Here is a 26,657-nt window from a genome sequence, read left to right as displayed (position 1 = left end):
TTGATGGGAATGGGCATGTTGTATCACCCTACAAAAGCTTCAGGGACTATCAGAGGAATGACTAAACTTTCAAGGTCCAAACATTTTCCTCCAAGGACTAAACCCATCCTGGGAGAATTTCTTTTTCCTGGTATAAATAGAGACCAGCATAAATTTGATTTCAGGAGTGACACTGTGGGCAGGAGGAAAGTAATGCACTTCTTCGTCCATTGATTTATCAGTGTAGCTTTTACCACCTGCTGGTGACTCAGCTCTCTCAGATAGCTAGGTGGAAGATTGCTAGCTGTAGCTGAAGATGCTAATTAAAAAGCACATCCTTCTGAAAATTAATGCAAATTAAATTAGGGATGGATAAAATATCTAATTATTAGTCTATTTCAGATTTTTTATTCTTGTTGTTTACCTTCAAGTCATTTCTGATGTATGGCAGCCATAAAGGCAACCCTATCACAGGGGTTTCTTGGGAAGATTTGTTCAGAAGAGATTTTCCATTGCCTTCCTCTGAGGCTGAGGCCCCTTCCACACAGCGGAATAAAATCCCACATTATCTGCTTTGAACTGGAATATATGGCAGTGTGGACTCAGATATTATGGGATTTTCTGCCTTGATATTCTGGGGGGTCCTTCCACACAGCCCTATATTTCAGAATATCAAGGTAGAAAATCCCACAATATCTGCTTTGAACAGTGTTATCTGAATCCACACTCAGATAATGTGGGATTTTCTGGGATACAGGGCTGTGTGGAAGGGCCCTGGGTTATACAGCTGTGTGGAAGGCCCTGAGAGAGTATGATTTCTCCATTTGAGAAATTGTCGCATTTCTGATTTTTTCTTTAAAAAGCATGACATTGCATGCTTATTTTGTATATATTGTTTTGATTTAGATCTACCACGTCTATTTAGTTACTTACCATTTTGGCTAGTTATTATAAGTCCTCCCAACCCTGTTATATGCCTGCACAGATGTCACACTCAACTCCTGAACATCAGTGTTGCCTCCAGAAAATCTTGCAAATCTCTTGGGAAGACAGATGGACAAATGTCAGCATGCTGGAAGAAGTACAGACCACCAGCACTGAAGAGATGCTCCTACGCCATCAACTCCACTGGACTGGCCATGTTGTCCAAATGCCCAATCACCATCTCCCAAAGCAGTTACTATATACTCCCAACTCAAGGATGGAAAATGGAATGCTGGTGGACAGGAAAAGAGATTTAAAGACTGGCTTAAACGTAACCTTAAAAACTGTTGCATAGACACTGAGAACTAGGAAGCCCTGTCCCCTGAGTGCTCTAGTTGGAGGTCAGCTGTGACCAGCAGAGTTGTGGAATTTGAAGAGGCATGAATGGAGGGTGAAAGGGAGAAATGTGCCAAGAGGAAGGTGTTATAAATAAAGATGTTGATGTTGTTGTTGATGTTGTTGTTGTTGTTGTTGATGATGATGATGATGATGATGTCTGTAGACATCAGACAGGCGCCCTCCCTTATGTCCTTCCGGAAGAGCCTGAAGACATGGCTATTCGAGAAGGCATTTAACTAAATGCTACAGTAACTGGAAATGACAACTGGAACGGAATATAGACTACGAGATTGGTTATGATTCTATGATAGGACGAAGCGGATTATTTTAGTGTAATTAGATGATAGTGTATTAGTGATATGTTGTTTTTTGTCGTTGTAGTTTATTGTGAAATATGTTTTTTATATGTTGTACACCGCCGCGAGTCGCCCTAGGGCTGAGAGCGGCGGTTAACAAATGCAGCAAATAAATAAATAAATAAATAAATAAATGATTGTTATTTTGGGATGGTCTGTCTGTAAAAAAATTACCCTCACTTACTTTAGAAAAGACCTGTTCCAGGTGGATATGAATACTGCTGGAATTGTTCTTTTTTTTATTTGGATCATCATACCTGTCCCTGTGTTTTGGAGTGGCCTTATCCCTGTGCCTATGGGGATCAATGTGATGAATATTCCACAGTTCACCATTTATCACTACATTACACTCAAGTTGATTAGTGAAAATGTTTGTAAATTTGGCTGCTGAATATTCTCACTTTAACATCATGGTTGAAAGAAAATGAGATAGAATTGAATGCTGAAATGATTTGGGGATAACTACAACTGTGCAGCAGCAATATGTGGAGTAGATATTGAACTGGATGGAGTACTGCAGCTCTTCCCCCAGAAAGTCATTTGACTAGCCACCAAATTCCATTGTACAGCCACATCTCAGGACAATTAATTCTTCTGATGTCGCTGCTCTTCACACACAATTACCTTTTACATGGGCACAAACCTGAGCTGAGCGATAAGGATCAGACATCGGGGAATGAATTGTAAACACTAAGGAACAAAATGGACACACCACGATATGGTTCTTAGATAGAAATGCTCAGTGCTTTTTGTCTGAAAAGCCAACAAAGAGGGCTCTGTTGACATATTGGCTTTTCGATTGCAGTTTCTCTGTAGTTCTCTGAAATGGGCTGGAAGAACCCATTGAATAAGTTGCTGGCATTTGAGGGAGACCTTTGGAATGAGGCCACATCAGTTCTGAAACAAGGAACTGAACTGCAATAAGGATCGTAAAACTTTTTGTCAAGATGGGGGCAGATGAAGCTGCAGGGGTCTGATAAGGAGGGACACGCACACGCACAATGAAATGGATTATTTGGCTTTTCAGATTCATTAAACAGAAGCCTGTAGGATGCCTTTGAGACTCTTTAGTACTTCATAGTATTTAAAAGAGAGCCAGCATGGTTTAATGGTTTGAACACTGGAATGGGGTTTGAATACCTGCTTGGCCATGGAAACCACTGGGTGACCTTGAGCAAGTCACAGCCTCTCAGCCTCAGAGGGAGGGACTGGCAAACATCCTCTCAGCAAATCTTTCCAAGAAAACCTTATGATAGGTTCACATTAGGGTTGTCGACTTGAAGATACACAACATTATTATCTAAAAAAGGCAAGTTGCTTCTCTTAAAGAATTCTATGGGCATGATTGGCCAATTTTGGGGCCTACAAAGGAGACCCAAAATAGCCTTAGGTTACATTGTGTGCCATTGTTCTTACTGTTGTTCTGTCTCTTCAAGTCATTTCTGATTTATGGCAACCTTACAATGGGATTTTCTGAGGCTGAGAACGTGTGACTTGCACAAGGTCATTCAGTAAGAGTCTGAAAACTAGGGTTCAAATCTCTGCTCTGACTTGGAAAAACCCACTGGATGGTCCTGTGCATTCAGACACTCTCACCCTGGATACAATGACATCCAGGCTGTTACCAGACACAGGTCCATCTCTTTGGCCTTTGATTGTGCCTCCCAAGTAGTCTTGAGCACTGTCCTCATTACCATAAGCCTGATTCTTCTTCTCCAAGTCCTCAAGAACAGCCAGAATAACCCGAGTGTGCCCACACACCTTTGTGCACTGACCCTGGCACTGCATCTAGTTTTCTTGGATGTGAACTCTAGCTGAGGCTTTTGCACTTACGTCTTTGTTAGTTATTCCCTTTTCCTCCAATGAACTCTGGGTGTTGTATGACACTTTTCTACCCCAACTTTTTCACAACAACCCAGTCAGACTAAGAAATGATGACTGGCCCAAGATCAATTGCTGTTTCATGGATCAGTGGAGGAATAGGGTTTGGATTTCCAAAGTCCTAGTTAAACATTGTAATAATCATAATAACTTTCTATTCACTTTGTTCTTGTGTGCGGTGTCAAGTTGCTTCTAACCTATGGTGATCCTCACAGGGTATTCTTGCCAAAACTTATTCAGAGGAAGTTGACCATTGGCTTTCTCTGAGTTATTGTGACTTGCTCAAAGTCAGCTAGTAAATTTCCATGGCTATGTGGGGATTTGAAACCAATGCTCAAACCACTATACCCCACTGGAATTTTTAATTTTCTAGTATCATCCAAATTCCCATAGAATACAGTTCATGAATCTTCTTCCTACAAGGAAATGAATGGAGAAGGCTTAAACATGGAACATCATTGTGAGCACATCAGAAGTCATAAAGCTCAGAAAACAATGGCTGTATTGGGGTAGAGATTGATCAGCTTGATCCATCAGCATTTCCTCTTTGATTACATTTCTATCTATGAATCTACACAGCAGGAAACTCCTTTCCAACCTATTCTCCCTCAGATGTTTTGAACTACACTCCCATTATCCACAGCATCGACAAGGCATGCTATTGGAGAGAGCTAATGTATAGAAACAGAAGAACTTGAAGATGTGACCAGACCATGACAAGGTCTAGTCATTTATTCCTAATTCCATCAGTATAAACCTGTCAAGTATCTGATGGAGCTTCACTAACCTGTGCTTCCCTCTACCTACATTTCACATCTCTTGATTTGTCTTCATTTGGTTGTGCTACAGACTGTGTTTTTCTATGACCTCTTTGGGTACTGGACATAAACTTTAGCTCAATGTAACAGTCATTGAGCTATCCACTCTGTAGTGTTAGGCCCACTTTGTGGATCAATTCCAAACAATGATGCTGCCCTGCAGTTAAACTAAACTGGAAAGGCAATGGCAAAAGAAGGTCTTTAAAAAGTAGCAAAAAATCACTTCTGAACAGTTTGTACAGAAGCACAGAACAGTGTATGCACCATTGCCAGGAATTTTTTTCCTAAGATCTCAGCTACACCTTTTTTTACTGGGATGGATATTCATGAGGATTGATTTTTCAGGCTTGTAAGGTGTTCTCTGGATATACGTTATGCATTCCTTTTGACCCAGTCTTATAAATGATTCCATCTCGAGGGAGTCAAGCTAACCTGAGAGCTTGTTCTTGATATGAACCAAAATGCTGTGGTTTCTGAGTATCTCCAAAGAACAATTGGAAGAGAAGGAAAGATTTGGGCAGATTTTGATGTAAAGGAGAATTTCTTCTGAATCCAGAAGAGAAGTAAGTAGAGGGCAGTACTTTAAAAAGTGGATTCTGGTTAATTACTTGAATTATGGAAAACCAGGCTTAATGAAACCCACAGACTCTTACATCTGACATCTCTAATTTTTGCCCTATCCCTCAAAATTTTTAACTGATATTAGAAGGAGAGCATTAGCATAATATAAGGTAATAGCCTCCACCAGTCCTTCCTGTAGTTAATCATAACATTGTTCTGCCCCCAAAATAGTGCTTTTGGGCAGGTTTGAAAGTAAAATTTATTAGGGCAAATTGGAGAAACTATGTCACTGTAGATAAGATGAAGACATGGAAGGGCAGTTGCAAAGGAACCAGATAAATCCTCAAATGTAAATATCCAGCATCGAGGACTTCTTCACATGATGGGGGTGGAGTGGGGACCTGTGCCATTTTGCTGGCAGTTGCTGATGAAATGACAGGTGCGCAGGATGCTTCATGGCACCCTGTGTGCCCTCCTTCCTCCCCCTATCAGATGGGAACAACGGGACACTCTTTCTCCCATCGGATGGGAGAAAAGGTAGCAATGCACATTCCTGCATTGCCCTTTTTCCTGTCACAAAGGGGAAAGAGCTCAAAAATATGGGTAGCTCTGTTGGAACTACTCAAAATTCACTTACCTCTCCATTGTTGCCATGGAAGCATCTTGCAACACATCCTCAGCACCTGGAGGATAAATGGGGTGGTGCCTGCTGAGCGTCATGTGATGGTGCTCAGCAGGAACCATCTCCGAAGTGCTTCAAAGGGGCAAAAGCCCTTGCGTGATGAAGTGGTAAATATCAATGTCATTATATTTCTTATATCTATATATGAATGTGAAATCTGAGCATCCAGAAAAGTTGACCCCAGTGTGTGTGTGTGAATCAACCAATTTTTTAAAAGGCTAGAGAAGAGTTTATGAATATCATGGACAGCCTGAAAGGCAAATACTGTATAGCCCATTATTGTCAACCTTAATTGGAAGGTGACCACTGAGTGAACTGAAGGACCTAGAGATTCCTAGATAGAACATTTCTAATCAAATCCAAGAATAATCATATCCCCTAAAGCCAAACCCACATATGAGGAAAGCTCACTGTAAATTATCTCAAAGCAAACCAAACTTGAACTCTCATCGAAACTGTAATATTTGGGATATTAGAAAAGACAATGATGCTGGGACAAATGGAAGGTAATATGAGAAGCGGAAGAGTCCATGACAGACAGATAAAATCAGTAAAGAAGATCATGACCCTGAATTTGCCAGACCTTAACGAAATGCTACTAACAGCAGTAGCTCTTGATGGTTTCTCATACATCCAGAGTTGCACATGAAATAACATTATATGTATGGATAGGTAAACTGTATATTGCACAGTATGAGTCTTTGGATCCCACTCATTCACATCCCTTCAATTTAATATTTTTGATATCCTAAATGGAGGTAGAATTGTGGCCCCCAAGAAAGTTGATGAGAAGCCAAAAAGCAATTACTTATCTGGATTACTCCTCCTGTCTACTGGAATCAATGTGTGCTTGTGCCCTCCAGACGTTTGAGACTACAACTCCCAGATGACTCAGTCCCAGGGGAAATACTTTTTTCCTTTATTAAAGTGATTAATAATGGGGTCTACAATAAGACTTATCCAATTGCACCTGCTGGAAGTTTCCAGGCATGTGTCTGGCCATTTTAATGCTGATTTCCCAATCACAGTTTTTTGTATAATAACTGAGTTCAATGGAAAATATGTAAAAGCTGTCTCTTTAGCTAGCATCATTTTCCTGAAAATAACATGCTGGCTGGGATATTCTGGGAACTGTAATCCAAAAATGAACTTTCCCAAGCCTTGAATGATAGGACCATCACACAGCATTTTGAAAGCATATCTTTCTTGTTTTTGAATGGGACGTAGTGCCTGGCCATGTCCATGCAAATGGAATGATGAATCTATTCGGGCTTTTTGGACCTCCTCACACTTGCCAGTCAGTAGAGGGGCGGATTGGCACACAACGCATAACACTATATTCCTCAACTTCCATTGGAGCCCCTGCCCCAAAACGACATGGAAGCTTCCTAGGACGCTTCTTTGCTAACATGGAAAGGCTCCTATGTTGTGCTGGATTATGTTTCTCCCATTTGAGCAGAGCGTGGGGCAACAGAGTCACCCTACACACCTGCGATTTCACCACACTTGCTGGGGAAATGACACAGGGAGCGGGGCATGTGATAAGGGCCTCAGTCTAGCTTTGAAAGGGGTCATCCTAAGTGCTGGGTGTATTTGACTGGTACTTCCTTTGTTGCTCTCATGTAACATCTACTGATTTCCAATGAAAGGTGACCCTAAAATGAACATATAACATTTGTTTCAAGATCTTTTAAAGAAGATTTGCCACTGTCTTCCTGTGAGACTGGGAGAGTATAATTTGCCCAAGGTCATTCAGTGGGTTTCCATGAGTGAATGGGGATCTGAACACAGGTCTCAAATCCAACACTCAAACCACTACTCCATGTTGGCTCTTTCCCATATTCAGTATGAACCAATCCACCCCAGATTTGTGTACTTTCGAGGCAAACTAAAGAGACAAGGGTCAACCAGAGTGCAAGGTTTCGAAAATAACAGCTGTGTATGTATCAGCTCAGATAAAAGTGAGAACATTTTTGGTGCCAGCTGAACCCATTAACTTAATTGCAAGGTTGAGTGCATGGAGACAAAAGGAGAGGGAATGTGTTTTTCTGAAGATAGAGAAAAATATCTTGAAAGTTTTACTGATAAGTGGTAATTAACAACCAAGAAGTTCCAGGAATGATGACTTCTTAATCGAATCTATTTGTTTATTTTTCTCCAACCAACAGTGTTCTTTCTACCACTTGCCAGACAAATGTTTTCTGTGTCTCTCTTTAATAAATAAAGAAATACACAATGAAGGATGGGAAACAGTGGCCTAAAGGATGTGACAAATAGAACTAGCAATCAAAGGATTAGGAAAGAAAGTCAGTAACTTACAAGTCACAAAAAATAACAAGTAGAAAATCAGCTGCTGTTGCATGTGTGTGCATGTATTCAAGAGATTCAGGGCCCTTCCACACAGCCCTATATCCCAGAATATCAAGACAGAAAATTCCACATTTTCTGAGTGTGGACTCAGATAACCCAGTTCAAAGCAGATATTGTGGGATTTTCTGCCTTGATATTCTAGGATATAAGGCTGTGTGGAAGGGCCCTGAGAGAGAAAGAAAATGAAGGAGGGAGAGAAGGATACACACTGTGGCCCCTTCCACACAGCTGTATAAAATCCACATTGAACTGAATTATATGACAATGTGGACTCAGATAACCCAGTTAAAAGCAGATACTGTGGATTATCTGCCTTGATAATCTGTTATATGGCTGTGTGGACGGGCCGTATTTCTGTGTATATATGTAATTTTACTTTTCTCAAATCCATGTTTTGGTTTGGGAAAAGTAATTTCAAGGTTTGTGTGAGTGTGCGTGCCTTCAAATTATCTGTTGACATGTGGAGACATCTGAATTTCATGGGGTTTTTGTAGGCAAAGAATACTTAGAGGTGGTTTTGTCAGGTCCTCCCTCTCAAATATATCTTATGGTATCTGGTATTTGTTGACTGTCTCCCATCCAAGTAGTAACCAGACTTGAGTCTGCCTAGTTTCCAAGACCAGATAGGATCTAGTGTCTTTAGGGTATTTAGGCCCCTCTAACTAGAGTAGATCCTCAGAAATAGATCTTTTATGTGTTTCATTTTAATGGGCCGACTTTACTTAAAATGAACATTTATTTTAATCCTTTGGTACTTTCAATCTTAACACCAATTTTCTTTTGAAAGGAGGTTTGCAATGGCTATATCTGAACTTTCAAAAGCTAATTTTAAAAATACATTGTATGTATGCATTTGTGAAGATAATACTGATGGCATATAGAGGACAATCTGCCTATATATGGAGAATGTCATTCACAGAAAATACTTTTCCTGCTTATTATGGACAGACATGAGGAACTATTTACAACATATATGAGTGGGTGATTATTCATTGGATTCCATCTGTACATGTTAAATTTTACTGCATCCACTAAGTAAACTTTGATTTTTCCGATGCTGCTTTGAACCCAAAGACTAACCTGGACTAGCTCTCCCAAGAGCAGATAGGATCGGGTACCTCTAGGGTTTGTAGGATGAATGTTTCCATTATATCCACCTGCAAAGTGAGTACTATGATCCCTGCTAAATTCGGGGTTAGACAGAATTTTGTGGATTCTCTAAACTATATTCAATCTATTAATATTAATAAACTATATTAATTTAGACAGTCAGAAGACTAGACTAGAATGATGTATGCATGCATTATACATGCCTCATGAAACTTCATGAAACTCAAAACAGTTATACGAAGCTCCCAGTCTGCTTGTCCTTCTTATTCTCTGGGCTGACCTGAATAAAACCTGTTTAGTTTTGATGTCTTAACATCGTGTACGCATGTGAAAAAACACACACAAACAAACCAAAGCTCTGAAACTGTTTTCCTAACATGGTTCTCCTGTTTACAGTCTCCATAGAGTTCAGTAGGAGTTGTCAATATTTAAAAGGAAGCCGTAAAATACTATAATAACACTGCTGGAATGCCTCCACGTTCCCACCCCTCTATCTGCATGCAGCCATTCCAGAAAGTTAAGATTTAGTTTTTGCTGATCAGGTTATGAACTCTACACTTGATGGACCATCCTTTGCTGTCTTAATGACCTCATTATAGTTGATTCACTGGAACAGAGTTTTATGGTAAAGCCAAAAACAAAGTGCAATATTTGCCCAGCTGTTAGGATGAAAAGGGTGATGATGACTTTAACTGCCAGATAAATTATTAGGGTATCTCTTTTTAATTGGGTTGTGTGGGCTTTACATTTGCATAGCAAATATTTTAAGAAACCTGTCCGGTTGCAGATAGACTCCACTATACACTTAGCTCAGAGAAATTATTTTCAGCTTGGCAACATAGGTCAGATAGCTTTTGCTGGCATGACCCCTGAATGCACCAGTGTAAATACTTTTAAACATGTTGTTAAAGTAGCTAGCCTGGACCTTTATGTGAATATATTTTCACTAGATGTTTAAGAGGAGCCAAAGGCTCCCAGGCACAGTGCCTCCTGGGCATAATTGGTTGTGGAGATGTGCCCAAAACTATTCTTCTACACCTTGGAACAAGGAAGCACCTCTGCTCTCAAGAAAGGTTAAGAATTCATTGCCCTCCCAACCATTGGCATAGCTATATTAGCAGAGTAATGCCTCCGCATTTTAACCATTAAGTCTCAACCTTTTATTTCCTGCTGAAAATAATTGCATTTTAACATTCATTGGTCTCAGTTTTTGCACCTAGTATTGTTCTGGGTGTTAGGATTCTCAGTGTGGTAACTATAGACACCAGTGTGGCCATGGGTATCTTCTTTGCCTTCCTGTTCCCAATGCTGTTGATGTCTTCTTTTGAAAGAATAAAATCAAATCAAATCATACTGGCACACTGTGAATTGAAGTATAGATTGTGAAAGTATAGATTATTGAAGTATAGATTATCTGAAATGCTAGGAAGCAAAAGTGTTCTGTATTCTAGAATACTTTGGATGTTGGGATACTTGCATATATGTAATGAGATATCTTGGAGATGGGACTCAAGTCTAAACATGAAATTCAGATATGTTTCATATACATCCTATACACATAGTCCCAAAGTAATTTCATATACATTATCTTTAATGATTTTGTGCATGAAATGAAATTTGTTTACACTGACCTATCAGAAAGGAATAAGTGTCACTATCTCAGCAAGCCATGTGGATAGTTTTGGATTTTTTTAAGGATTTTGGAATTCGACCTTTACCATCCTAACCTAACATGGTGTTTTTCTCAAGACTTTTGTGTACAGTGAAAATTGATGCCTTGCTATACTTTATAGGGGAGAATACGGTATGAAGAAGACAACATAAAATATGAGCCACAATCTGTATTTTGATAGAACAGGTTGTCTGTTGTTTCTGAGGCCCTTTCCACACAGCTGAATGAAATCCTACATTTTCTGCTGGAATATATGGTAGTGTTGAATTTGATAAACCAATTTAAAGCAGATATTGTAGGATTTTAAGCCTTGATATTCTAGGTTATATGGCCCTGAGAGCTAAAGGTGGCATACCAAATATTTTTGAAGTATCGCATTAAATATACCAATGTCACTTGTAATTCATTATTTTCTGAGGTAGTGAGGTCATAACAAGTTGCTTAAAAATAAAATATCAATGCACTGTTTTGACTTCTTTGGTATAATGAGTAATACTTACTGATTGTATCCTTAATAATGATTTGAGGAAGTCATTTGGATGGCGTTTTGGAGTCATTTTTGTTATAATAAAAGTAATGTAAATAAGATAACCCTCTAATAGAATCTCACTAATACACACTTTTTAAATAATCAGTAACATTAACTTTAAATAAACTAGCAATATATATGTGTGTATGTTTGTATTTTAAAACAATATTCTCGACATTGAACAAGTTTAACCTGGATATGTAGGAAATGATTGATAGAGAGCAGTGGGGATTTTCAAGTAGGGGCTGAGGAGATTTTAAATGATTGAGAGAAAAGTATGCTCTTAAAATACATTATTTTCAAAATATTTAATCTTATTGTTGGCTTGACCTTGAAGGAGTTGGGGGTGGTGACGGTCAACAGGGAGTTCTGCTGTGGGCTGGTCCATGGGGTCACAAAGAGTTGGAAGAAACTGAACGAATAAACAACAACAACTTTAATGAATAATGATCAATATTGCATTGTAATGTAAGTGGATTGGGAGAGCAGAGAACACTGAGTTTTAACAGCATTTTCTTGTGGCTCCTGTTGAATCCTTTCCAATGTTAGCAGAAAGTGAGCCTGAAGAATAGGAACTGGTGGATGGGTGTGGCAAACGCTAGTAAAAGTTGACCTAAATCCTACAATAGACTCAGATTTTATCTATGTGTTGACATTCCACTCAACGATTGACTCAACAAGTCTGCTCTAATTGGGATTAACCAATGGGATTCTAATAACTGTTTTTGGCCTTTATTTTGGCTCCAAGAACATGACTTGTCCATGATCACCCAGTGGGCTTCAGACCTGATTGGGGATCTAAGCCCTAGTCTCGAGTCATATCCAGTACTTAAACCGCTGCACCATTAACCAGACTAAAAAAAGTGGGACAAAATCAATATCTTCATCACTTGTTTTAATTAAGGAGATTAAGCAGGTATAACTAATCCACACTAAGCAATTCTGAATATGCATATAGCAAATGTATTAGTTAAAGCCCTTTGGCACCCTGCAGTCTCTGATTATCCCTTGAATCATTTAATCAAATCAAACCGAAATGAATTCCATCAGCCTTCAACTCAACTTGGCTGTCATTTCAGCTGGCCTTTGTGAGACATTTGAAGTCACACCACTTTAAGAATGTCCTTATTTGCAAATACCGCAAAATCACTCGAAGTCAAGTGTCCCCTGTCTTCTTGATTTACAGCTTTATTGTTATTAACTTATTTGCTTATTTTGACAGCTGGAAATTGCACTTTATAAAACTTGAGTGGGGGTTCTCTTAATGTATGCAAGTCAGTGTTTCTGAACTCTGGGGAAATCACAGGTACATCATCACAAATAAGAGAATAATACATTCTTAAATAATGTCGCTGAGAAAATTATCAGTGCTATGTGTCACATATCACAATTTGATCTTTTCAGGTGATGGATGTCTTGAATCCTACTTCTTAATTTACATTAATCAAAATGCTGATGGAGTCTTTTAAAAACAAATTGAAGGTGTCATATCTATGATGCTATGATTAATTCATCATTCAGGAAGTCATGCGTGTAATGGATTTCTACACATGGATCTAGGACACTTTTAAATATCTGTTTTCACTTCTAGGGAGAGAATGATCAATTCTCTCTTTCTTCCTCCCACTTTCTCTCAGACTATATGTACCTCTTGTTATTTTCAAGGGTACCATCAATAACAATGCTAATAATAAGTGTAAGGTGGTGATCGATTTAGTTTCGGGGTGGGAATTGTTTAGCCTGTGGGCAACATGCTTTCCATATGTATGTGCATATGTAGAATTCTGAGCAGCCTTTAAAATCCCCAGTCCAGTAAAATCTCTGCACACACACCTCCAAAACAAGGTATCACTTACATAACCTCAAGCTACACATGTGTGTCAAAAGTGGGATTCCACTCAGTTCTGTATAGAATTCTATTCTATGTTTTTGTTTCCAGAGAGCACTACATTTTTGATAGTGCTTGACAATTGCCAAGAGGGTCTATCAGTATGGAGGAGTCCCATACATATACACATACTAGAACAAAAATGCCATATCTCACCTTCTGGAGTAATTATTAACGAAAAATATCATTTTGGTCAATAATTATTCCAGAGTGTGTAATCTGGCATTTTTGTTCTGGTGTATGTGAGTCCTCATACTGATAGACCCTTGCTTTGATATATAGGGTATTTCAAAAAGGTGGACCCAACAAAAACTGCTATATCTCTGCAACCACAAATCGCCCATAAATAAAACCCTTATCACTTGAAAGTGTGGGCATAGAGTTCCAAGAGACTGATGCTAGACACCTCTCTCAACACACAAACCAGCCCTAGCCTCAGTGGTTCTCAAGATGGTGACCTGCAACATAAGGCTGAATGAGATATTCTTTATTTGTAGTTATTTTTAAATAATTGCTTCTGGCTCAAAATGATTAGTAAAACTTGATAGCTCATTAAACTGTTTATAACTGCTTGTGTAATTGTAACATGTTGCCATTATGAAATATACCATACTGCTTTGAAACTGGGCCCATCATTTTGAAACACCCCTTAGCTCCCATACTCTTTCCTCATTTGCAGTGCCACTGTTTTGATTTCCTCTTTTCCCCTGGCTAGTAATCTGTAACAGCACTCTGGACAGCAGACTTGGGCAATCAAGTTGCATGGGGCTATACAGTATGTGTAAGTACTATGCTGTGCATGCTCAAATATTGGTTGCTATGTTGCTGAACTTTGCAATTAGTTACTTGGTTGAGAAAAATGAATGTAATACCCTTTTAATCTCTGATCATTTTCCAAGATGGGCTTATCTACTCCTTGCTGAAGAAGCAGCTTTTGCATTTGTTGGGGGCAGTCATTCTTTTTCTCAATTCCTTTGTTTACCAGCTGTTAGGATTTCAGGGAGTTGAAGGCCAAAACATCTGAGGACCCACAGGTTGAGAACCACTGATCTAAAAGGTTGTCTTTCTCTTTTCCTTTTCCTTTCTACCTTGTTGTTGTTGATTGTCATCAAGTTGAGTTCTACTTATGGCAACCTTACTAAGACTTATTATCTTTTCTGTTGAGTCATCTTACCTCATATGTCCAAAGTATGACTGTCTCAGTTTAGTCTCTTTGGCTTCTAGGTTTCCAAAACATCTGGGCACCCACAGGTTGAGAACCACTGATCTAAAATGTTGTCTTCCTCTTTTCCTATTGCTTTCTACCTTGTTGTTGTTGATTGTCATCAAGTTGAGTTCTACTTATGGCAACCATACCAATTTATTTATTATTTATTTCTAGTATTTCTATCCCATCTCTTCTCCACCCCCGAAGGGGGACTCAGGACGGCTTATATATAGTAGTGATGCAATGCCACTACTTAACAATTACAATAATAAAATCACAATTAAATACAACAGTAACCATTAAAACAGTAATACATAAAACTATAAAACAATATTGCAATATCTTTAGCTGTAACGTCATTCCAGTCCATGTCTAGCTACAGTGCTCCTTATGTCTATTGTCCAAAAGCCTGGTGCCCAAACCATGATTTTAATTTTTTTCTAAAGGCCAAGAGGGATGGGGTTGATCTTAACTCATTTGGGAGTGTGTTCCATAGGCAGGGGGCCATGGCCGAGAAGGTCCTGTCCCTCGTCCTTGCCAGATGCATTTGCGATGTTGATGGAAGCGAGAGCAGGGCCTCCCAGGACCTCCCCGGATGAGGTGGGATGCAGAGGCAGATGCGTTCGGACAAGTAAGCTGGGCCAGAACCATATAGAGCTTTATAGGTCAAAACCAGCACTTTGAATTGAGCTCAGAGATGGACCGGCAGGCAGTGGAGTTGACATAACAGTTAGTCGCTCCAGTTAGTAATCTAGCTGCCGCCCATTGGACTAATTGGAGTTTCTGAACCATCTTCAGAAGCAGCCCCATATAGACCGCGTTGCAGTAATCTATTTGGGATGTAACCAGAGCGTGGATGGCCATAGCCAGATAAGACTTTCCAAGGTACGGGAGCAGCTGGCAGACAAGTCTTAACTGTGCAAAAAGCTCCCCTGGCCACCGCCGAAACCTGGGGTTCCAAGCTCAGTGATGAATCCAGGATCACCAAGATTTATTGTCTGTTCTATTGAGTCATTTCACCTCATATATCCAAAGTATGACAGTGTCAGTTTAGTCTCTTTGGTTTCTAGGAAAAGTTCAGGCTTGATTTGTTCTTCTCTACCACATTTCTAAGTAGATGATTTTCTTCTCATCAGCTTTCTTCACAATGATACATAGAAATGGGAAATATAATTCCATGGACCATGCTAACTTTAGTATTTAATAATATATCTTAATTCTTATGATCTTATCTAGTTACTTGCCCTTCCAAGTCCTAGGGCCCTTCCACACAGTCATATAACCCAGAATATCACGGCAGAAAATCCCACAATATCTGTTTTGAACTGGGTTATCTGAGTCCTCACTGCCATATATTCCATTCAAAGCAGATAATTTAGGATTTTATTTAGCTGTGTGGAAGGGGCCCCAGTCTTCCTCTGATTACTTGATTGCAATCTCCATTCTGTTTAAGGACTGAGCGAAGGGATGGGAAATCTTGAATTAGAGAAAGTGAAGAAACAGCTGCTGCCCTCAACAAGGATTAAATTGGCTCTTCGGTCCCGGGTGCACAAGTGCAGCCAGATGTCTGCCAGGCACATCCAATTAGCCACCCTTTGTGTGGTTTTACACTAATTTCAGGGCTGGGCACAGCTGGAGCCCTTATGAATTTTTTCCCTTCAGCCTTTTCACTGCCTTGCAATGTCAAGCTGACTTTCACAAATTAAATGTTTAGATCCCTCCCACAAATTAAATCACCTTGCTTTTATTTTCATCTCCCCCAAACCGAAAGCCAAAATAGTGTGTTATTTTAGCGCACATTGCTTATATCCGCAGCGTTGAAGCTGGCATGCTATAATCTAATCTATTGTTTTAATCATTTTTTCTCTGAAGGAGCCTGGCACTATTAAGAGATAATACATCTTAAATATGTTTAAATTATTACATTTTTTCATTATTAGTTTTGATAGCATAGAGAGCGACTATATAAACATCTTCGCACTGTTACATGATTAGGGTGAGGGGAAGCTTCTCTTTATCTTTTCCTACTTTCAAAAATATTTATAAATATTAAGATGAAAATGTCAGAATTTCAATATAAAGGGCTAATGATATGGTACAATCCCTTGAAAAATTTGGGGCCCAAATATTTGAAGGAACTTTCAACATGCCACCTCAGTTTGTGCAGGATTGGGTGCTTCTAATTCAAAGGCATAGGCAAAGGCACCCAGAGATGCCTCTGTGGATGCCTGCTGTGGTGACAGGAATGATGTGGCCTTGGTCTTTATTCCCTTACCCTATCCCTCCCCATATCCTCATTTGTTAAAATGTATTAATCAAATATGAATTCTACATAAGCAAGCCACAGAGGTCATCATCCCTTGCTGACCCCACTGAGGAATTTCCTAGACTTTTAAATCGGAGTAGTCCTTAGACAAAGATAACCATCAGAGACCCATCAGTCATAATCCATTGATCCATATCTGTGCATGTGAGCATGACCTAGGCACCAGCCAGAAAATGGAAACAGTGTTTTAGCCCCTTTAATAGAAGATACATGATTTGCTTTGATGGTCTGCATTTAACTTTCCCACTACTTTGAGTTCCCTTTGTGGGAGATAAAGTGAGGTATGAATAAATATAATAATAATAATAATAATAATAATAATAATAATAATAAATTCCTCTCCTTACCTCTCTTCCCTACCTCTTTTATGAAATGTATTCTATATAATAAGAAATCTGAAGAAAGGGACAAGCTGCATTGACTTTTCCATCTCTGCCTGGTCTCCAAGAAGCCAGATGCGACTGTCTCTAGCAATATCCAGCTGTGCCTCAGGTGGAGGGCACAGCCTGGACAGCCTGGACAAGAATCATCTGGCCATTGTGCACAGACAGCATTGATTAATGGGCTTCCTCTTCCAATCTGAGACTGCCTCAGGTGCAAACCAGCTATCAGCCAAACAATGCTCAAAACAAAGAGACACTGATTGTGCAAGATACACCAATATACAGGTTTTGACTCATCTTTTATTCTACCATGCCTTTGAGTGGACCTGGACTCTTCATTACCATAATCCCATCATTGACACACCTGGCTGACTGCTGTACTGGGATCAAGAACTTAAGTACTAAATATGGACTGACCTTTCTGGGAACTCTCTCCACCCAGGGATTCCCCACCCTACAAGGAGAAGATTCCCAGCCATGTCATCAGAACATCCACCAACTGGGAGATGAGCTGGTCTAGTCCATCCCCCCTGACCAATTAGGAGTGGAGGCATGGCCGGCCAGCCCCACACTCAGCCAATCACAGACTGAAGCAGGAAAGTGAAACATGGACAATGTTAGCAACTTGGTTTTTTTATTGTGTAAAAATGCTTGTACACAAAAATATGATTATGCTTGTATTTTCTGCATAAGCCTTTCATGCATCATATCCTGGTCAGATTGTAATTAAAAGCCTCTGTTTCTTTCTTCAACTCTGGTGAATGTGTTCTTTAATTTGGAACTTTGGTTGTGCTAGCATAAATGCTTGCCAGGCAGGACACTTCTTATCCAGGGTCATTAGTCTAAATGCAACCCTACTCTGTTTGAAACTGAGTATAGGGTGAGTGTAGACAAACCCCCAGTTGGTAAACTAACATAATACATTACTTCCCTATGTTGCTTTCAGCTAATTTCTCATCTTTGCTTGTGAGACAAATGTTCCTTTATGGCCTATAGAACTTCAACAACACTGGACAGGTATTCCATCAAGAGATATGTCCACCCAACTTTCTCCTTCACATTGACTTTCAGTGAGAAATCATCATTATTATTGAGAGACTGTTTGCTTTCAAAGCCTGCTTAATACTCTTCCAAATGAGTTTTGGCTTAAAAAGCAAGTTAAAAAGAAAAAAAGAACCAGGAGATGCTTTTAAGAAGTTAATTGAAGGAGGTAGAATTCTGCTCTTGTTGCTGCTTATTTGGAAAGCAGGAGCCAATAATCTCAGCCATTGGACTTTAGCTTGAGGGCAAAACCTTTTAATTAGTTAATTGATCACTAATGGGTCAGGGAAAGGTGATGAAGAAGTTGAAAGCTTGAAATGTCATTTGTGTTGTTTATGCAGGGAAGCAACTGTTTTACAATGAAAGAGAAGAGGCTTGAGATGTTACAAAATACTGATTTTGTGTTCTTTTTGTTTTTCCACAGGAATTCCTTTTAAGGAAGAGAAAGAGAAGGTCTAGTGTAGTGCAAAGTGTCCAATTACTTGACTTACATACAGCCATTTCTTGCTTTGCCCCCATGTTCTCCCTCTTCTAAATTGACTCAATTTCTTACTTTGTTCCAAATACCTCACTCCACTCTTTCTCAGAGCAAGGGAAGAATTGCTATGGTTTTCAGGAACCCATTTTGAGGAGCCTTGCCCTGCTTGTTTTCCAACTATGGCATTTGATTTATTCTACCTAACAGAAAACATGACTCTGATAAAGATGGATGATCCTAGCCCTGTCTTCTTAAAGATGCGACTCAATGGCAAAGCACAGAACTATTTTATGAAGCACACATCAATCTATGAATATGATGGCCAAATGTTCTTCGTGTTCATGTTCAAAGCTGATGTGCCTCATAATAGTTGATGCTGGGGAGAAGCAACAGGAAAGAACTATTATTTTCATGCTTTGTTTCTGGACTCGTATCACGACATGTGAGTGTGGAGAAGAGCAAACTACAGACCACCTGCTGCGATGCAACCTGAGCCCTGCTACATGCACAATGGAGGACCTCTTTGTGGCAACACCAGAGGCACTCCAAGTGGCCAGCTAATGGTCAAAGGACATTTAATCAACTACCAAGCTTGCAAATTCTTTGTTTTGTCTGTCTGTTTGTTTGTTTTTGTTAAAAATGTAATATAAATGTCTGGTCGCTGATGACACGGTAAATAAATAAATAAATCATGGAGTTGGAAGGTACAGCAAATGTCATGTAGTCTGGCTCCCTGCTAATAGCAGGAAGCACACTTATTCACATACTATTGTATGATGCAGTCTGTTCATCCAACAAAGAGTTTACACCACCAGTTTTTTAAATTGTGGTTTCCCTAAAGAAACACATTGAGATGGAAGGGACCATCAGAGCCATCTGATCCAATGTCCTTTTGGTGCAGGAAAATGTGGCTACCAGGAATGAATAGGCTAAGTAAATCAGAGTAGTATTAGGACTTTCCTTCCTGAGCTAGAAAGGAAATTGTCCTCTGCATCCCTTTTGGTCAGAGCAATCTACTGTGTGAGTATAGGGATAGGACCTTGTCTGTTGTGGCCTCTCAGTTCTGGAACATCATCCCTTTGCAGGCCCTTTTGTCACTAGCATTGCTGCTGCTTAGGTCCTTAGTGAAAACATGGTTACATTTGAAAGCTTTTGGGGCATAACTGATTTTACAAACCCTTTCCATGAATGTGGTTTCAATTGTTTTAATACATTTTAAACTTTTAAATCTATTTTAATTATTTATATTATTTTAAAGATAGGTATGCTTCCCTTGGATCTTCAGGCAAAATGAAGGATATAAATACTTTAATAAAAGAAAGAATAAGATCATAGAACATTATGGTACTATTGATACAACCTGAAACTGGAATGGAAACCTGCTGGTGGCCTTGGGCAATTCTCAGCCTCGGAGGAAGGAAACTGCAAACCCTCTCTGAAGAAATTCTGCCTAGAAAACCTTAGGATAAGGTTGCCTGAGCATCACCATAAATCGGAAATGTGTTGAAGGCACACAATAGCAACAGTACAAGTAGAGTTCTATATAAACCCAGTCAGAAATGACAAAAAGCCGTTATTTATATATTTATTTATTACATTTCTACTCATAAGTTTTAACGTTTATATTGGAAAGTGCTTATTGTACTTTTAAAGATTGTTTATTATTTGATGTCATGGCCTATAGCTGGTACAATAAACAATTCATTCAAATTCAAATACATTTCTACCCAGTCCTATCTCACCCCGAAGGGTCTCGGTTTGGCAATTCAGTGCTGCATAACATACAAACAAATAAATATACAACATATTAACAATAAAAACATAATTAAAACCATATAAATCCATTTAAGTAACTAATTAAAATCATAGCCTCTAGTCTCGTAGTTAATGTTCAAACTGATTCATTTGTATTACTTTGTAGCCGTATATTGCACGGTTGATATGTTACTCCCTGAATGCTTGTTTCCACAACCATTAGTAAATACTTTTTTGTTTAATCTGTCAACCAACTACAAATCTCATACCTACCACCAGCATCATTTACTGGTTTAGCTTGTAGACAGTGGTTCCCAACCTTTGGCCCTCTATGTTTGGGGACTGCAATTCTCAGAAGCCCTAGCCAGCTTGGCCAACTGTGTGGAATTCTGGGAGCTGAAGTCCAAAACACCCACAGGACTAAAATATGGGAAAAACTATTCTAAAATATTATTGGGGAGGGGGGGGACCTTATCAAAAACATGAATGAAACCACGAAGAACTACATCAGTACACTGTTTGATCTACCAAGCTTGTAACTCTTTGTATATTTTAAAAAAAGATAGGATTAGCCTAGCATGACTTGATTGTGAGGAAAGAAATGCTGGCTTTTGATAAGTACAGAACTCTTTTATGAAAATTCACAGATTGGTCATTTAATGATCTCTTCTAGAATCTGTCCTTCTAGCAACATAAATAAATAAATGGACCCAGCCATTCATTTTCTGGTTCTATTTCCCTCTGCCTTTTGAAGATGAGGGCAGCATCTACCCACTTCCAGTCTCCAGGGACGTAATCTATTCTTCAAGATTTTTGAAATGTTCTGGTTCAGAGGCTCTGAGATTATGCTGCATGCTCCTTTAGTGCCCTTGCATGCTAACCACCTGGCCGTGGAGATATGAATTCTCTTACAGTGGCAAACATAGATCTGACAAATCGCCATACAAGAGTTTCTTTTATCAAAGAACGCTCTGTTAAAAATTACAGCACAAACTATGATAGCTTGCAATTTGCATTTGCTCCCCAAAACAAATGGGAAACAAAAGACAGAAAATGCATGAATAGTAATTTGTTATGATTGCAGCAATTAACTTCACTCACAGGGAAATTTTGGAAATTTCTTTAATGCTAGATTAAAACTATACAGCAAAATTAGGAATGAAGAAAATGCAGGCAACTTTTCAGTATCAGTCCCCAAAACCCCACCTTCTCAACTCCTGAAAGTTTCTCTGTCCAGCCTCCAGGACTTCCAGTTTGAGCCTGTTTGTGTTATTAGACTTCTTCCTGCTCAAAAACCAACACAGATGGGTGTGTTGAAATCTCCCCCATTTGGTTTTTATTTTAAAATTGGAAGACACCCCATTGGATTTCAATAAGAGGGAGAAAACTTAGCACTGATTTTGATTTTTTTCTAGAAATTAAAAATCTCTTGCCAGGCAATCCTTCTGCTAGAATCACCATGAGTGAACACAAGGTAGAAAGCAATAGCACAACAATGTTTTTGAGCAACCAGATTTCCCCTAATGAAATCCTGAAGTGCAAAGAATCTAGCAACTGGTCTGCTTCTCCTCTATAGAGTGTTTTGGGAATTTAAACATCATTTTGGGCAGAGGATATGAATATTAAGTATTCTTTACACTGTTAACCTTGAGTAATTAAAAGTAAACCCAGGCACATATATGCATGACATGTATGTTGTTTATTAAGCCACAGCGCTAAAATACCTATGACTTTGGTATCTTAGGGTGCATATACACTGTAGAATTAATGCAGTTTGGCACTATTTTAACTGCCATGGGTCAATCTTGTAGAATCCTGGGACTGAAGTTTGGTATAGCTCTAGCACTATTTCTGACAGAGAAGGATTAGGGATCACGCAAACAGTACCTTTATCCCAGGAGCTTCTGCAACAAACAAGAGGACAGCCAGATGGTGTTTCCTGTAAATGAGGAAGCAATAGCTAAAAAAGGCAAAAAAGTGAGATTTCCAGGTGTGGGGATATCATGGTTTTGAGCCCAATATGCAGATCTTCACATGTCTGTATGTCTCCGCTATCAGAAATCACAGGGTTTTTTATCTGGGTTTGTTCCCAGGTTTTAGATATTTGTTCCTGATTGGTTAGTTGCTAAAAAGAAGGTGACACTTGAGTAGAAGGCAAAAACTTTGTTTGTGTGCCAGAAACTTCATGAAATGTGTGGATGGCACATGTTCTCTCGCCAGGACAAAGTTTTGGCCCCTTAGTCAATGTCGTACATCTTTTCACAAGAAGATCAATCAGGAACAGCCATGTATGACCCAGGAACAGCACCCTGTTGTTTGATGCCACAAGTACACAACCAAATCTGTCTGGACAGATGATCAGGCAGCCAGGCTCTAAAAAGTTCAATTCCTGGCTTGAAAGTGTGTGTTCCTGTTTGATTGTGCAATGCTGACTTGGGCAGAAGGTGTCCTACCCCATAAACTTGGGGTAGGACCAGATATACTTCATGAAACGTCTGGAGGGCACAGTTTCTCTAGCTAGGACACAGAACTTTTGCAATGATTTGCTGCACTGATTCTCCACATAGCCACATCTTGATTTTTTTTAAAAAAGCCAAAGTTTCTGGCAGAAGTCTCACAGAAGCCATCTTGGGAGCCTTTAGTAACAAAAATATCAAGTCTGGACAATGGAGGCAGAAATCCCAGGACCAACAGGTCTGAATGTGGACTTCTTCTGAAGTCCCGGGATTTTTTGCTCCCGTGATTTAGTGCTGTCTGGAAGTGCCCTAAGAACTTGTAGAATGACCATGGAAGTTAAAGTAGTGTCAAACCGCATTATTTCTATAGTATAGGTACAACCTTATTATCTTTTTCCAATGTAGTTTTTAAAAGATTGGTGTATAAGTTATGTATATATGCATTCATTTAAAACAAGTTTTTTAAAAAAATAATAATATAGTAATTTTGGTCAATGTGGCATAGAAAAAGCCATGGCAACTACACAGTGAAATCAGGTATGAGAGAAGAGCATAAACAAGGGGAGGACTCACACAGGCCCCTAGATCAATTCCAAGACAATCAGCCATCGTTTATTGGCCTTGCAATCATTATTTCAGAACCTTCCCTGAAAATCACGTGTAACCTTCTCACTTTGGTTTCATTGTGTGCTACACTGCTACCCATTGTGGTTTTCCACCCCATTATCTTTATAAGCTCTGGAAGTTTTCATCATGTACAGACTATAAATGTACCAAAAAAAACTACGGAGAATAAAACATTAAGATACAATGTAGTGTTTCAGCATTTAGCTGAATGACTAAACCCATATGTTTCCCCTTTCTATTATCTTATAAGCAATCACCCATCCCATTTGTCTCTATAGTGCTATGATGTTTAAGTAAAATGTTCCCTAGCTGGGTGAATAGTGTTGCTGTAAAATGGGAAAACTCGAGGCCTGCGATTACTTTGGTAGGAGGAAAGTGTGCTGTAATTCCAACAGGTGTCTTCCCCCCTGTTTTTTTCTCCATTGGATGCCCCAAAGCCTGGAAGTGATCCAACATATTCTATTCTGCATCTGTGAAAGAAATCAGCATAATCTAGCTAGGCATCTGTTTCATACTGTTTCCAACACATCTCATAAATAAGGAAGCTTTTCAGAATGACATCTGTAGTACAAACTGGATTACACAAGCGACTTTGTTACAAATACTGAAATATTTACTTGTTAGATATCTAGAACAAAACACAAAGAAAAGGGAAACCCCAATGCTTGAAATGGCAGTGACAAACCAGTGGGTCCCATTAAAGAAACATGTGACACAAACAGAGAAACATAAAAGCAAAACACCAGGAGATAAATGTGTTGCTTCAGAAATTTCAACAACAGATAATCTGAGGCTCCTTCTATACTGCCACATAAAATCCAGATTATTTGCTTTGGACTGGATTATGTGGCAGTGTAGGCGCATAGAATCCACTTCAAAGTAGATAATGTAGATTACCTGCTTTGATAATCTGGATTATATGACAGTATGGAAGGGGCCTGAGATAGTATTTTCCGAGATTCTACAATATGTTGATACTAGTTTACTAAAGTTTCCAGGCCACCATTCTGAAGTGGTTCCTGGAAAAACCACACAAAAGCAATAGTTTGGATGAGACTACTTGTGCATTGTAAGGTATGGGGTAGTAGAAAATTCTCATTCTGCCATCAGTTCTCGAAATTGACAGTCCTGTGTATATTAGTTTATATGTTCTTCTTGTGGCACATTTGGTGAAAAAGCTGGTTTCAATTTTTGTAGAGTGTTGCTTTTATTTTGCTTTGTGCCATGATCAGAGTCTGGCATCAGGTAACCCCAAAAAGGGAAAAGGCAAAACCTGGAGTTAGGAAGCAATGTTGAATCCCTGGAACCTATGGAGATTTAGAGCACTATGACTTGAAATGCTGAAGGATTTTTCTGTTTTCATTGTTACCACTGACAGTTAACAGAACTCTATAGTGTTAGAGTGCTTTCCTACATCATAGAATGTGATAGCCATCTCGTACTCTTTCAGAATGGAAAATAAGAAAGTGGGTTTTTTTGTTTGCTTTTTCTGTGGTGTCACTTCATCACAGCTATTTGTTTGTGGTGACAACAAATGTGAACACTGGAAGTTACAAACATACCTTAGGGGACACATATGGCTCATAATCAGCATAGTGGTCGATGCTGTTCTAGAAAATAAGGTCTCATAATATGTATACACTTATATGTGATACAATTCTGTGTATTTTTGATTTTAAAAGTCATTAGTTTGGCTTGGTACTATAAACCATTGATTTTACATTAAGCATTTTGCGGGAGCCATCACATTTTGTCAGAGAAGTAATATGAATTCTAGAGAGAACTGAAACAGAGATGTGTATGATAAGGCATAATGTGTCTGAGGCACACTAGTTCATATCGCATGCTCCCAGAAGCCATCACTCACTTTTGGCAAGCCAGATAATTTGGAGAAACATGCATGAACATTCAGTTCCAAATAAAGCTGTTATCTAGATAAGCTGCAATGGGATTTACCATTTGTATTTACAAACCCTTTCCATTCTATTCTACAGCATGAAAGCAGATTCTTCATGGACAGTAAGCATGACTGCACATCCCTCCAAAGTAAACACTTACTAGAAAACACGTGTCTACCTTCAAAATATTAAGTGTGAAGGACTCCTTTGATCTCTGTCCATTTGCTTGTTTAGTCATGTGTTCTATTATATATCCTTTCTGATTTTGTTAGCCTGGTCTATCTTCCAATAATAATAATAATAATAATAATAATAATAATAATAATAACAACATTAATAATAATAATAATAATAATAATAATAATAATTTATATTCCACCCTTCTCCCTGAGGGGACTCAGAGAGGATTACAGTATATTAACTGACACAGGAAAACATTCAATGCCTTGCTAAAATTACATCCAATGAGACACAAATACACAGACAAAGGCAAAGGCTTCTCCTTTCATCTCTGGCTCTGGGGGAGGTGCACTTTTTTGTCCATTTCCAAGCCAAGGAACCTGTGTCCGCAGACACCTCCTGGTCATGTGGCCAGCATGACTGCTTGAAGCATCCTTTTCCCTTTTCCCACCAAAGTAGTAGATATTAATCTACTCACATTTGCATATTTTCAAACTGTTAGGTTGCCAGGAGCTTGGGCTAACAGCGGGAGCTCACCCTGTGGATTTGAACTGCCGAGCTTCAGGTCCGCAGTTCAGCAGCACAAGGGTTTAACCCCACTAGGGGATAAGTCACTAACAGTACTAAAAACTGTCTTCAGTCCTACCTTTTGAGAAAGACTGGGCAACAAATAAATAATTTTATTTTTAGAATTAGGAGCTGCAAGTGGTAGACAGTAGTGTTTAACCTGTTTTTTCAGTTTTGTTCAGTTTTGGTTGGAATCATAGCTTTTCTCAGGCATTCACTATATAGCTAAACCGATGAAAGGGAATCATGGCTAAGAAAGAACTTGTATGCCAAGACTTCCCATAAGATCTGGATTGAGGTGCTCCACTCAATCCAAAACTTCTACCTTTCAGACTATTGCTCTCCATGTCAGGAGAGTACCAGGAGAGAGGACTGCTCCCTTTCCTCATATGTCCATTTTAATCACACAGTGAACAACGGATCTCACAGCTGAATCCAAGTATTCAGAAATGCTCTTATTTCAAGGTGTTTGGCCACTACCTTTATGTATTCATGAAGAGGGGACTTTCAGGGTTCTGGAGTAGACTCTGATTCTATAGACCCATGCTGCTAAAAGTCATTGATAACATA

At 39.1% G+C, this 26,657-nt stretch overlaps 1 protein-coding gene across 1 annotated transcript in view; it reads right to left on the bottom strand.

Annotated features, from left to right (window-relative positions):
* Positions 1–26,657, bottom strand: part of LOC132770495 (calcium-activated potassium channel subunit beta-2) — a 308,897-nt gene that overhangs the window by 234,087 nt on the left and 48,153 nt on the right. The window lies entirely within an intron of this gene.

The sequence above is a fragment of the Anolis sagrei genome, chromosome 3 (assembly GCF_037176765.1).
Source record: "Anolis sagrei isolate rAnoSag1 chromosome 3, rAnoSag1.mat, whole genome shotgun sequence".
NCBI classification, from domain to species: domain Eukaryota; kingdom Metazoa; phylum Chordata; class Lepidosauria; order Squamata; family Dactyloidae; genus Anolis; species Anolis sagrei.
The sequence above is the reverse complement of the archived record's forward strand: the minus strand, read 5'-3'. Positions and strand labels throughout refer to the sequence as shown.